The sequence below is a fragment of the Erythrolamprus reginae genome, chromosome 7 (assembly GCF_031021105.1).
Source record: "Erythrolamprus reginae isolate rEryReg1 chromosome 7, rEryReg1.hap1, whole genome shotgun sequence".
Classification (NCBI taxonomy): Eukaryota; Metazoa; Chordata; class Lepidosauria; order Squamata; family Dipsadidae; genus Erythrolamprus; species Erythrolamprus reginae.
Window position 1 is genome coordinate 46,800,636 of NC_091956.1, and position 15,231 is coordinate 46,815,866.

The 15,231-nt window shown below is 38.0% G+C and overlaps 1 protein-coding gene across 1 annotated transcript in view; it reads left to right on the forward strand.

Annotated features, from left to right (window-relative positions):
- Nucleotides 1-15,231, forward strand: part of WDR17 (WD repeat domain 17) — a 157,100-nt gene that overhangs the window by 14,981 nt on the left and 126,888 nt on the right. The window lies entirely within an intron of this gene.

Consider the following 15,231-nt stretch of genomic DNA (forward strand, 5'->3'; position numbering starts at 1 on the left):
TGGGGTTTAAGATTTTTTTGCCTGGGACTTCCGGGGCGGGGCTTGGTCGATGCGGAGCTGGTGAGTGAACCGCTGCTCTCCCAGCACGACTTTTATTGCCTTTAAATATAAAATCAGACATCCAACTTGGAGGGAAGGGTGTCGTAAGAGGTGGTTATGCTGTGCCCGATGTGAGAGTCGCTAGCTCACACCGGCACAAGCTTTCTTAAACCGCCAGGACCGGGCAAAAAAGAAGCCAGCATTTGCTGGCCCTAAGACATGGCCGCCCCGTAAACATCGAGGAGGAAGTGAAAAGAGATCGGTGAGCCTCAGCAATTACCCTAAAATAACAAACTTAATTTGGAAACTTCTGGTATAATTGAACAATCGTGGGAAAGACGGTAAAAGGATAGAAGAGCTCAAAGTCGAAACAAGCGGCGATTTAAAGGGTTGAGCGACAGGAGAAGCAAGAGACAGCATGCGGTGACAGGAGATCCGGGTGTGTGACAGAAGAGCTGGGTTGGAGAGACAGGAGAGCTGGGTCGGAGGGACGGAGACGGAACGGAGCGGAGATGGATACAACCGGGTGATACGATCTTAAAGTTTGAAGGCTAAATTTTTTACGAATACTTGGATTACCAGATGGAATAGGAGTAGCGAAAGCGGCGATTTAAAAAAAAACAAAAAACCCCGGCGTGAGCTTTCACTACGGACGTCACATCAACGTAATTAAACCTCCCTCACTTCCGAAAACATAGAGCTACGAAAGTAGAAAGCAGAAACAGCAAGATAACGTCCTGGAGATCTACATCCCTCCATTTTGCTTAGCCGGTTCTTTTGATCTGTTTGATCTACCTGGTTTGCGTTTGCCTTTGGACCTTTTAAGGACTTAAAATCCCATAAACACAGAAGGTATAAATTTAAAGAGACAAGAACTTGACTTAACAGACATCAACTTGACTGGACCGGTTTTCAATACCACCATAGCAGACCTTCCCATAGGAAAGGAAACATAGGAAATTAGATCTACGCATTTTTGGAACAATTCGGACTAAATCTGGACTAAAATAAATATTAGAATCAAGGAACATCTATTGGCTTATATAATATATAAGATTAAAGGAAACAAAAGACAGACATTGGACTGGAAAACAATTAGATGAAATCAAAGTAATTGCTGTTATTAACTAATAATAACTCCGATCAATTGTAATTAAATGTAAACTGTAATTAAATGCAATTAACTAACGAATTAATTAAGTGACTAATGGATGTAAGAATTTGCTAATTCATTATTATTTAAATCTCTACCTCTACTCTACCTCTACTCTACCCTTAGAAATTGTTTATCTAGAATACCTATAAGAATTGACCTAACTATTATTCAACTAATAACTATTGATTTCCTAACCATTAATTAATTAATTGTATACTATATATTGTGCATTGTATATTGAATATTGATTAAGTATTAAGTATTAAGTATTGATTAAGTACTAAGTATTAAATGTTACAGCATTAAATATTAGATATTAAGATATTAGATATTAAGGATTAAATAATTAAGTTAGAATATCAAGTATAAATTAGAAAAGGATAAGCTAAGATAGATTAAATATAGTTTAAGTATTGAAACACCGATAATAATTGAAAGCATTAACCTTACCTCTTTTCTCTTTTGAAAAAAAAAAGTTGTATAAATTGATTGGATCGACTGTTACATATTGAACTAACCTTTAAAGAGTAATTTGATTGATTGATTAGATATTGAATAGATTGATTAGGTATTGAATTAAGCATTAGAAAACTAAAACTTATCACAAATGGCAACTCAACAAACATTAACTAAGTCATTGAGAAGGGGTAATTTAACCTTACTATCACCAGCTGTGCAGAAATCCTCATCGACCTCCGATATTGTTGCAGGAGAGATTAAAGATCAGACACCCTCGCTTCAAAGTTTACAAAATTCCCTAGACAAAATTCAAGAATTTATGATAAAACAACAGGAGTCCTCTAACCAAACCCAAGAAACTATAATTAAAAACCATCAGGAGACACAAAAAAAATTCGAGGAAGTAAATGAAAATTTTGCCAAATTTAATAATATAATAGAAAGTGTTAAAGAAGCAGTAGACCAACAGGAAATTAAAATACAGCAAGTGGAAGAGACAACCGAGGTGAATAAGTTAAGATTAACTAAAAACGAAGAAGACCTCAGGAGGGTAAACAAAGATTTAGAAGGGGCCATTGCCCAATTAGAATTTGAAAAAGCCTCATTTTATCTTAGGCTACAAAATATACCAGAAGAAAAAGGGGAGAACTTGTTTGCGACCGTAGTTGAACTCTTTGCTGAAGAGTTAAAAATAAACGAAAACGAACTAATTAACCACGTAGACGAGGTATATCGAGTGCAAACTAATTATGCACGTCGCCATCAACTCCCCAGAGAGGTCCACCTTAGATTCACTAAAAAAACCCTGAGGGATGAGATATATAGGAACACCAGAGGGGTCTTAACGTATAAAGGAAAAGACATCATTGTATTGAAACAAATACCTAAAAGAATTAGGGAACGAAGGAGGGATTACCATTACTTTACAAATAAATTAATAAAAAACGAGATACAATTTAGATGGTTAGTGCCAGAGGGGGTAATGGTAACGTGGAAGGGGAAGAAAATAAATATAGAAACACTAGAACAAGCAGACAAATTTATTCGAGAACATCTGAAGAAAGAAGGGGAAAGTAGCACGGAACTGGAGACAACAAGCCAAGAGGAGGGAGAGATAGAGGAAGAGAGAACAGACAAGATAAGCAAGGGGAAAGGGGAGAAAACAGAAAACTATAGAGAGCTTAGAAGCAGCAAAAGGGCAAGATAGTTGACGAAGAATGAATAAAGAAATTAAATTATTTTCGGTGAATATAAATGGAATGAACTCTCCTCAAAAAAGAGGACAAACATTTACAAAACTAATAAAACAAAATCTAGATGTAATATGCCTTCAGGAAGTCCATGTAAAGAAAAAGGATAAGAAAGTATTGGAATACCCGAAATTGGGGAAACTATTTTCATCACTTGCAAATGAAAAAAAAAGAGGAATTGCACTATATATTAAAAGCTGGTTAAATCCAAAAGTAATTGACAGGGATGAAGAGGGTAGAATACTTATAATAGAAATCGAAATTAAGAAAAAAAAAACAAATTTAATTGTGATTTATGATCCCAACAAAGACCAAAAATCTTTTTATAAAAAGTTGTACCAAAAAATAATAAAAATTGAAAAAGGAAACATTTGTGTGATTGGGGACTTTAATATAATAATAGATTACGACAAAGACTATAAAGGTAAAGAAAAGAGTAAAAAGAAAAAAAACTATACCAGAAAAACTCAAAGATATTATAGAAGAATTTAAATTAAAGGATACATGGAGGGAAAGACACAGGGATGAATGTAAATATACTTATTATTCACACCCACACGACTCATGGTCTAGATTGGACATGATATGGACAAACATAGAATTACAACAAGAGATAATATCAGCAGAAATAGAACCTAACTTTTGGGCAGACCACAATCCAGTAAGTATTGTAATTAGAGGAAACCAAACCAAAAAAAATAGATGGACAATGAATACAAAAATTATACAAGAAAACAAATACAAAGAATTTTCAAAAAAAGAATTAGATATCTTTCTAGAAAAAAATTGGAATGAAGACACAACCATACAAAATATATGGGACACAACCAAAGCATATATAAGGGGGATAACCATTGCATACACTAGTAAAAAAAAAATAAGGATAAAAATAGGGAGATGAGAGAAAATCAAAAAGAATTAGAACAAATAGAAGCCGAATGGATAAAAGATCCAAAAAAAATCGAACTAAAAGAAAAAAGAGATGTAGGTAATTAAACACAAGATTAACTTGATAGCACAGGAAGAAATAGCCCAAAAAATCAAAAGTGTAAAACAAACCTACTTCGAACATGCAAACAAACCGGGAAGGTGGCTTGCCTATAAAATTAAAAAACAGAAAGAGAAGAAATATATCCAACAACTGGAAGATGAAAAGGGGAAAAAACAAATTGATATAGAAGAAAAAAAAAAGATAATACAAAACTATTTTCAACAGCTATATAGGAAAGATGATATAAAAGAGGAAGAAATAGATCAATATTTGAACGAGATTGAACTACCCCAAATATCGGAGACCAACATAGATAGAATGGATAAAACCATAACTATGACAGAATTAGAGCTAGCAATTAAAAAACAAAACAATAACAAAACCCCAGGAGTAGATGGAATACCAGCCGAATATTACAAAGAAATATACGAACCAGTCAAAAAATTATTACTACAGATGCTGAATGAGGTGCTAGATAAAGGAGCAATGCCTGAATCCTGGAAGGAAGGGTTAATAACACTAATACCAAAAGATTTGGAACAAAGATATTTAATAAAACAATACAGACCAATTGCATTACTAAACTCAGATTACAAAATTTTCACAACAATATTAGCAGAAAGGTTTAAAGGGATAATTAACGAAATCATACATACGGACCAGAACGGTTTTTTACCAAACAGAAATATAAAAAATAATCTGAGAAACATTATAAATATTTTAGAATACTATGAGGCAAACCCAGGAAAGAATTTGGCATTAATATTTTTAGATGCGGAAAAAGCATTCGATAATTTGAATTGGAATTTCTTTATTAAACAACTGACCAAAATGAAATTTAAAGAAAAATTTATAAAAGCAATCAAGACGATATACTCTACACAATCGGCAAAAGTTATAATAAACGACCAATTAACGCAAAATATAAAAATAGAAAAGGGAGTACGGCAAGGATGCCCCCTTTCCCCATTAATATTTATTTTGGCCATAGAAATCTTATTAAATCAGATAAGGTTAAATAAAAATGTTAAAGGATTAAATTTGAAAGGAGAAGAATACAAAATTCAGGCATTTGCCGACGATCTAGTATTCAATATAGAAGATCCAATTGAATCAGGGGAAGTTTTATTAAAGGAGATTACTGAATTCGGAAAAGTAGCAGGACTTAAAATTAATAAACAAAAAACCAAAATACTGACAAAAAAATTAACAAATACAGAGAAGAAAATATTAGAAGACAGATTAGGCCTACAAATAGTAAAAACAGTTAAGTATTTGGGAATAAAATTAACAGCAAAAGCAATCACAATAAAGGAAGATAATTATACGGTTTTAATAAAAGAAATAAAAAAGAAATTAGAAAAATGGAACAAATTGCCTATCTCGCTCATAGGTAGAATCTCAACAATAAAAATGTCCATCTTACCCAAGATTCTATATCTATTTAGGACGATTCCAATTATATTAAGAAAAGACTTTTTTCAAAAATTAAATAGAATGATTACAAAATTTGTCTGGGCCGGAAAAAAACCTAGAATTAGAATACAATATCTACAAGATAATATCAAACAAGGAGGATTTGCACTACCAGATTTCGAATTATATTATAATGCAGCAATTATGGATTGGTTGAAAGATTGGTTTAAATTGGAAAATAAAAGACTATTAATACTGGAAGGACACGATATGAGAACAGGGTGGCATGCTATCCTCTGGGAAAATAAAGAACAAACACATAGTTATTTCAAACAACATATAATAAGAAACTCGTTATACACAACTTGGAAAAAAATCAAAAAAATGTACTACCACCAAATCCCCAAATGGTACTCGAGCTTAGAGGCGACGGTATACCCAAACTCAAGAGAACTAAACAAAATGTTAAATTATTATCAAACATTAGAAAAAAATGGGGAATTAAAAACCAGGGAACAATTAGAAAAAATTGGAATCAAAATTGATTGGTGGGCGTATAACGTAATTAAATCAAAATATCAAGAAGGGAAAAGGAAGGAAATACAAATAAAAGAGATAGAATTAGATAAGATAATTTTAGGCCAAGAAAAGAAAATGATTTCCAAAATATATAGATATATGCTACACTACAAAATGGAGGAACACATAGTTAAAAATAGTATACATAGTTGGGGCAAAAATTTTGGTTATAGCATAAATTTAGATAAGTGGGAATCAATTTGGACCAAAAACTATAAATTAACAAAATCTACAGCTTATAAGGAAAACATATACAAAATGTATTATAGGTGGCACCTTCCACCGGCAACGTTAGCCAAAATGTATAAAGGAACAAGCCCAAAATGTTGGAGGTGTAAAAAAATGGGGACCTACTACCACATTTGGTGGACCTGCCCAAAAATGAAAAAATTCTGGAACAAAATGCAGAATTGGATAGAAGAGATTTTACAAATGAAGATAAATAAAAAACCTGAAGCCTTTCTCCTGGGAATTATAGATCAAAAAATTGAAAAAAACAAACATTACTTATTAATTCATATATTGACAGGAATTAGAATAACGATAGCTCAAAATTGGAAGCAACCCGAACCACCTGAAGACGATTTGATAATTAAAAAAATATTAGACTGTGCTGAATTTGACGCACTAACAATTAAATTAAAAAATAAAGAAGATTCCGAACATGATAAAACCTGGATACATCTTTATAACTGGTTTAAGAAAAGAAATAAAACTCAAAAGAAAAAACCAAATTAACAATACTTTATATCCTTTTTATTACATAGAAAAAAAAATACAAAAGACATATATACAAAAAAACCTTTTTATAAAGAAAGATCTGTATGATATTAAAGAAATTGAATACGAATAAAAGAAGGCGGATAAGAAAGAATTAAATGATTTAAAGAACAGTGACAACCTACAAGAGAAAATGGTATACGCTGAGGACACAATATACTTCACCAGAAAATAATTTAAAATCAAAAATCATTCAAAACTTACCTCCTGAAGGGAATACAAGTACAAATATTATAATAATATGCTAAGTGAATAGTTATTGTTATTAATGTACTTAAATAAGCAATTAGATCTTTTTTTTAAGAATACTTAAAACCCCGGAGGTGGGGTTTCCCAGCGAGGGGAGCCTCAGTGAAATTGCAGCATCGCAAAAACACAGAGGTCCGGAGGTGGGGTTTCCCATGGAGGGGAGCCTCAGGGAAATCCCAGCAGTGCAAAAACGGGCGCTTCGGCTGGCAAAAGGTGAATTTTGGGCTTGCACGCATTAATCGCTTTTCCATTGATTCCTATGGGAAACATTGTTTCATCTTACAAACTTTTCACCTTAAGAAACTTGTCCCGGAACCAATTAAGTTTGTAAGACAAGGTATCACTGTACTTTAACAGAAGGATAATTTAATTTCATTTCATTTCATTTCATTTCATTTCATTTTTTAAATGCAGTCCTTGGTATATAGAGAGAAGAGAAGTGGAGAAAGCACACAGCCTGGGTGGGGTTGTCTGAATTGAATAATTGTCTCAATTGTTGCTTAATTCACATAACACTATCATATTATTTCCTATTTGGAGAGTAAATGAATTTTGCATTCTTTTGTCTTGGAACACCTAGTGGATAAAAGGGAAATGGAAAATGAAGAGAATAAGCATGGTGAACTGGACTTTCATTATGAAAGAAAGAGGGAAAAAATGGTCCTTTTCCTTATCACATCACACCCAAAATAAGAGGATGATAATGTTTGATGTAGCAGAGGTGAATTATAAGCAGAGTGAACATTTTATATGGAAAATGTTGTAGTATGAGAAGTTCAAGTCCCAGTGAGGGTATGGCTAGCTGATGAGGCCAAAATAAGGCCGAAATATATCTATCCTAGTCTCCCTTAATTTTCAAATTCAGTAAAAACATGTGACACATACAGAATATAGTTTGTCAGCTATGAATAAATTAACTGCCTTGAAAACATCCCTGGGTTGGGCCGAGAGGCAAAAAAGGAGCTGTGAAGTTCCTTCAATATACCAGGGTGATTCGACACGTGTGTGCATGTGTGTGCATGTATACAATTATATATGTGTGTGTGTGTATGTGTATATATATATATGTGTTTGTATGTTTTCGTAGATTTTCATGGGTACAGATATGACGGTCTTGGCATATTCGTGTAGGATTCAGAGATTTCTGGCGACGTTTCGACAATGTCCCACTTGTCATCTTCAGGCTGGTACTTCTGTCCTTGTTCTAGGGCAAACACAGCGAGACCTGAGCTGCCATCATCTATAAATACTGGTGGGTGGGTGTGGTTTGATGGCTCAGCAGCTGCATGCTGTGTTGAAACTTCCTGGTGAGTCAGTGGGATAACACCTGGAGTCGTTGATGTAACTGAGGTATGCTGATTAGTTAATGTTTGTGGATTGGGGGTGATATCTTGAGTAGTTGGAGCTTGCAGGCTACTTAGTTGTTTTGCAATATGTGTTCTGAGTCTGGCTTTAGTTTGTATGGCTGGGATATGTTTGTTAATGAGGGCTGGTTTCCAAATGTCTGGTAGGCGGGAGGTATCACGCTTGTTCATATTTTGGGGATGTTTTTCTATCTCGATGGCTTCCATGATTATTCTTTTGCTGTAGTGTTCTGTTTTGGAAATTAATTTAGTTCTGTCAAAATTAATTTCATGCCCTGTAGTTTTGAAGTGTTGAAAAAGTTTTTTCTTTTTTTCTTAATGCATTCTTATATTCTGCAACACGTGCATTTACTCTCCTGTTAATTTGTCCAATATATGTGGCTGGGCAGATTTTACATGGTATTTGATAAACTCTGTGGTTTTCTAGCTGGATATTGTCTTTGGGGTATCTTAGGATGTTGGCTATTTTTTTATCTGTACCAAAGGCAGTCTTGATGTTGTGTTTGCAGAGAATTTTGCTGATTTTATCTGTGGTGCCTTTGATGTAAGGGAGGAGGGCGATGCCGTTGTCCTGTTCTGTGTCTTGGTTCTCCAACTACTCAGGATATCACCCCCAATCCACAAACATCAACTAATCAGCATACCTCAGTTACATCAACGACCCCAGGTGTTACCCCACTGACTCACCAGGAAGTTTCAAGACAGCATGCAGCTGCTGAGCCATCAAACCACACCCATCCACCAGTATTTATAGAGGGAAGGCAGCTCAGGTCTCACTGTGTTCGCCCTAAGACAAGGACAGAAGCACCAGCCTGAAGATGACAAGTGGGACCTCGTCGAAATGTCGACAGAAATCTCTGAATCCTACACGGGAAGAAACCTGAATATGCCAAGACCGTCTCTCATATATATGTATGTATGTATGTATGTATGTATGTATGTATGTATGTATGTATGTATGTATGTATATATATATATATATGTGTGTGTGTGTGTAGATTGTTCTGAGTTTGGGTTTTGCCCCGTGTAATATTTTGAGTGTCTATGCATAGACACTCAAAATATTACACGGGGCAAAACCCAAACTCAGAACAATCTACATACATATACCCGTGAAAACCTACGAAAACGTATATATATGTTTTCGTAGATTTTCACAGGTATATGTATGTAGATTGTTCTGAGTTTGGGTTTTGCCCCGTGTAATATTTTGAGTGTCTATGCGACGTTTCGGTGAAATCACATTCACCATCATCAGGCTGAAGTTTTAAGCTTCGTGCTGCTGTAAATACCGTATTTTTCGCTCTATAAGACGCACCTGCTGATAAGACGCACCTAGATTTTAGAGGAGGAAAATAGAAAAAATATATTTTGAGCCAAAAAGGGGAGAGGAAGAGAGGAAGGAGTGAAAGAAGGGAGTGAGGGAGGGAAGAAGGGAGGAAGGAAAAGGAAAGCAAGAAATGGAGGGAGGAAAGGAAGGAAGGAAAGAAAGAAAGAAAGAAAGGGGGAAGGGACAGGAACAGAGGAAGGAAGCAAGGAAACTTATGAAAGGGGAGAGTAAGAGAGGAAGGACTGAAGGGAGGGAGGGAAGAAGGTAGGAAGGGGAAAGAAAAGAAGAAATAGAGGAAGGGAAGGTAAAAGAGAGAAAGAAAAAGAGCAAGAAAGAAAGCAAGAAAGAGAGAAAGAAAATGAAAGAGAAATAAAAATAGAGAGGGGGAATGAAAGAAATGGAATGAGGGAAGGAAGGAGAGAAAGAAAGCAAGAGAAAGAAAAAAGAATGAAAGAGCAAGAGAGCAAGAGAGAAAAAGAAAGAAGGAAAGAAAGAAAGAAAGAAAGAAAGAAAGAAAGAAAGGCAACTTTAAAGAAAGGCTCACTGAGCATCTCTCACTCTCTCTCTTTCTATCCCTCTTTCTTTCTCTTCCTTTCTCTCTCTCCTCTTTCTTTATCTCCTCTCTCTCTCTCCCTCCCTCTCTCTTTCTCTCCCCCCTCTCTCCCCCTTTCCCTCTCTCTTTCTCTCTCTCTCTTGCTATCTCTCCCCCCTCTCCCTCTCTCTCCCCCCTCTCCCTCTCTCTTTCTCTCTCTCCCTCTCTTGCTATCTCTCCCCCCTCTCCCACTCTCTTTCTCCCTCTCCCTCTCTTTCTCTCTCTCCCCCTCTCTCTCTCTCTCTCCCCTTCTTTCTCTCTCTTCTTCTCACTTTCTCTCTCTTGTTTCCTTTCTGTCTGGGCAGATGGCTGCCTTCTGCCTTGGGGCGCGATTCGCCCCCTCTCCTCCTCCGCCGCCGCCTTCTGCCTTGGGGCGCGATCCGCCCCCTCTCCTCCTCCACCGCTTCCTGCCTTGGGCGAGCAATCCCGGAGTCCGGGACTGTGTGGCTTTGCGCCATGAAGAGGAAACGGCTCCGGCAGCAGGGAAAAGTCGGCCGTTTTCTCTTCATGGCGTAAAGCCACCCTGTCCTGGACTCCCGGATCGCGCCCCAAGGCAGAAGGCGGCGGCGGAGGAGAGGGGGCGGATCGCGCCCCAAGGCAGAAGGCAGCGACGTTGGAGAGGGGGCAGATTGCGCCCCAAGGCAGGAGGAGGCAGCGGAGGAGAGGAGGCAGATCGCGCCCCAACGCAGGAGGTGGCAGAGGAGGAGAGGAGGCGGATCGGGCGGGCAATAGGGCAGCGTGGAGAAGCCAGGGGCGCATTTGGCCGGAGGCACCGTGGGGAGGCAGGGGCGGCCGCGGCTCCCTTTACTTCTACTGCCACACCTCCCCGCCCCCGCCCACCTCCCCGCGGGCTGGCAGGGGGATGGGGAGCGCGCGCCCGTGGAAAAGGGCGCTCGGGTGTATTTGGGGGTGCACGCCTGCTTACGGGGAACGGTGGGCCAGGCAGCAGCTAGCCAGCCAGCCGGCGGGATGGCGCTTCCGAATTCGCAGCCTCCCCCCCCCTCCCTGCCTGCATCTTCGCTCCATAAGACGAGGCTGATTTTTCATCCTACTTTGGGAGGAAAAAAACTGCGTCTTATGGAGCGAAAAATACTGTATATAAGGCAGAAGCCACGGGATCAAATCCCAGTAAGGGTATGGCTAGCTGATGAGGCCAGAACAAGGCCGAAATAGTGCTATCCTAGTCTCCCTTAATTTTAAAAATTCAGCAAAAACATGTGATACATAAAGAATATAGTTTGTCGGCTATGAATAAATTAACTGCCTTGAAATGGCCCTGGGTTGGGCCTAAAGGCAAAAAGAAACTGTGACGCTCCTTCAATATACCAGGGTGATCTGACAGAAAGAAACATATAGCCCCTCCCTGGTACACAGCTGAAGGGATCAGATCTGTGGCCTACAGGTTAATTCTCTGCCTTACAAGGCAGAAGACATGGGATCAAATCCCAGTAAGGGTATGGCTAGCTGATGAGGCCAGAACAAGGCAGAAATGGTGCCATCCTAGTCTCCCTTAATTTTAAAATTACAGCAAAAATCATGTGATACATACAGAATATAGTTGTCGGCTATGAATAAATTAACTGCCTTGAAATGGCCCTGGGTTGGGCCTAGAGGCAAAAAGGAGCTGTGACGTTTCTTCAATATACCAGGGTGATCTGACATAAAAAACATATAGCCCCTCCCTGGTACAGAGCTGAAGGGATCAGGTCTGGTGGCCTAGAGGTTAATTCTCTGCCTTACAAGGCAGAAGCTGCCGGATCAAATCCCAGTAAGGGTGTGGCTAGCTGATGAGGCCAGAACAAGACCGAAATGGTGCCATCCTAGTCTCCTTTAATTTTAAAATTTCAGCAAAAAACATGTGATATATATATATATGTATGTATATAATGTATGTATGTATATATATTTCATTAATATACTTCATACTTATTTCATTAAAAAAAAGAAATACATCATTATGGAGAACCCAACTGCCAGATGGATTAAATACTGCTTTGCTATAGAGGAAGCTTTTCAGAATTTTCATTTAATTACTAGACAGCACTGTTACCCGAAAGCTGCGCACGTGCACGTGCGCGCGACCCAAAATACCCCCGCGCACATCCTTTTTCATGGCCGCGCGCTCCCCATCCCCCTGCCAGCCCGCGGGGCGGGGGCGGGGAGGCGCCGGCAGCAGAAGGGAAGGGAGGCGCGGCCGCCCTTGCCTCCCCACGGTGCCTCCGGCCCCCTCGGCCTTTCGGCGCTGTCCCCCGCCTGCCTGATCCGCCCCCTCTTCTCCTCCGCCGCCTCCTGCCTTTCGGCGCGGCTCCTCCCGCACCCGGAACGCACGCCCTGCCCGTCTCACCTTTGCCGAGAGCACTTTCGTCCTGGGCTCTCAGCAAGGGGTTTGCAGGAGAGGTGGGGCAGGCGTTCTCTCAGCGGAGGCCGGCGAAGGTGATATTCAATGTCGGGGGTGCGCGGGCGGTTGTGCGCGCTCCCTATCACCCTGCTAGCCCGCTCGGAATTTTCAAAATAAGAAAAACCTTCGCCGGCGAAGGCTTTTCTTATTTTGAATATTCTCTGAGAAGAACGGAGAGAGAACAAGAGTGAGTGAGAGCAACAGACAGCAAGATAGAGAGAAAGTGAGAAAGAGAGAGAGAGAGAAAGGGGAGAGAGAAAGAGATAGCAAGAGAGAGAGAACAAGAGAGAGAAAGAGTGTGAGAAAGAAAACAAGAGAGAAAGAGTGAGAGAGAGAGAAAGCAAGAGAGAGAGAAAGAAAACAAGAGAGAGAAAGTGAGAAAAAGAGAGAGAAAGAGGGGGAGAGAGAGAGAGAAAGCAAGAGAGAGATGAGAGAGGAAGGAAGAGAGTGAGAGAGAGGAAGAAAGCAAGAGAGAGAGAGACAGGGAAAGCAAGAGAGAGAGAGAAGAGTGGAAGGAAGAGAGAGAGAGAGAAATGATAGAAAAAAGGGGAGAAAAGAGAAATGAGAAAATGATTGAGGCAGAGAATGACAGGAAAGAGAGAGAAACAGAGAGAGAAGTGACTCTTGATTTAAAGCATATGGTAAAAGCACTTAAATAATAACAGAGAAAAAAAACCCAGCCCTCACCTGTTTTTATTAATAGTTATGTTTTTGGTTTTGCTGGTTGATTTAGTTTTAATAGTAATGGATTTTGGTTTTTTTAAATTATTAATTTCTTTTAATAAAAAAGAAGAGATTTTTTTCTTATTTATTTATTTATTCATTCATTCATTCATTCATTCATTCATTCATTCATTCATTCTATGGCGCCCAGTCCAAAAGGGACTGTTGCTCAGACACTATACTTTTCTGCCCACACCGAAAAAAAATTAGAGGGTACATTGCTAGACAGCCCAGAATTTTGAGTGGAAAAATAACCATTTCATTTTTGTAAAATAATATCAATTAAAGTAAGAAATTTTTAGAAATCTTATTTGTTTATTTATTTGTGTGTTTGTTTGTTTGTTTGACTTCTATGTTGCCCAATCCGGATGGACTCAGGGCGGCTTACAACAATAATAAAAATACAATATAAATAGATAGAAAGTGATAAAAAGTAGTCGAACATTATCTAAAGCTAAAACATTATCTGAAACTAAAACCCCATTAAAAAGTTATTTAAAAAGGAAATCACAATCATACACATGCACACCATTCATAGAGTTGGCCATCAAGGATGTAAATTTATGACCCCCTGGCCTGCTGACAAAGCCAGGTCTTTGTGGCCTTACAAAAGGCCAGCATAGGGGAAAAAAGGAAGACACTTGGGTTTTTTTATCATACAATAATAATACTATACCAGGGCTGTGATAGATTCTTGAATATATTATTTCAAATGGAGACTGAATGGAAAAGATACAGTCTGTTTACACAATGTCTTTTTTTATGTATGCAGACTGATCGAAAAATATTTTTTTAAAAAATCATATATCATACATCATATATATGATAGTATATGCTGTGTAGAAATAATAACTATATCATCTTTATATGTTTGTGTACTTCATTGAAAACATGATAAAATTGTAGCATAGAAGACAATATTGTATACTATATGATTAGACCAGTGGTTCTCAACCTTGGGGTCAGGACCCCTTTGGAGGTCGAACGACCATTTCACAGGGGTCACCTAAGACCATGGGAAAAGACAAATTTCCAATGGTGTTAGCAACTAAAGCTTCTATTTTGGCATCTTGGAACATATTTTTACAATCCAACCAATCAGGTATTTACAGGGGGGTGTCCCTCTGACCTCTTGCCAATCAGCTTAAAGATCTGTTGGAAGAATTGGCGCTAAACTTATAGTTGGGGGTCACCACAAGATGAGGAACTGTATTAAGGGGTCGTGGCATTAGAAAGGTTGAGAACCACTGGATTAGACATTTTAATAGCCAGTTATACTTTACAATTTATTACATATATTGAATTTTAATAAAGACAATACTTTTCTAGGCACACAGACATTCTTACTGATGCTAATGCAATCGTGGTTTATGAAGTTAAAGCGTATTTTATAAAGAAAGCAAAATTTGTCGTTTATAAAAAGCACACATGCTATTGATATTGATTGCCTGTACTTCTTAATAAGTCAACATTATTACAATTTATGCTAGAATTAATATCTTCAACAAGTAAAGTGCTTTTATTTTATAGCCAAACTGAGACTGCATAGCTGGAATCTGAAGGGTTTTAGAAAGGAAGTGAAAAGCCTACATAAAACTTTTGCATGAAGGTAGAAGTAACTTAGTCAATTAGCAATAAAATTTTATCATTGCAGTTTTATTACTTTTTTTATTTGAAGACTTAACATATTACTGCTACTGATGCTTCATATGGTTTTTTTTTCATTTTCGTGATATAAAAATGACCTTTTATCAGTTTTGTATTTATGAGTATAGCAAAATACTTTCTTATTAATATATGCAATTCTATAGATGACACCAGTGATTTTTACTACCACACTGTGGGCGTGGTTTACGCATTTTGTTTCAATATCTTTCAGTGCAAATTGGGTGCTCTGGGGTGGAG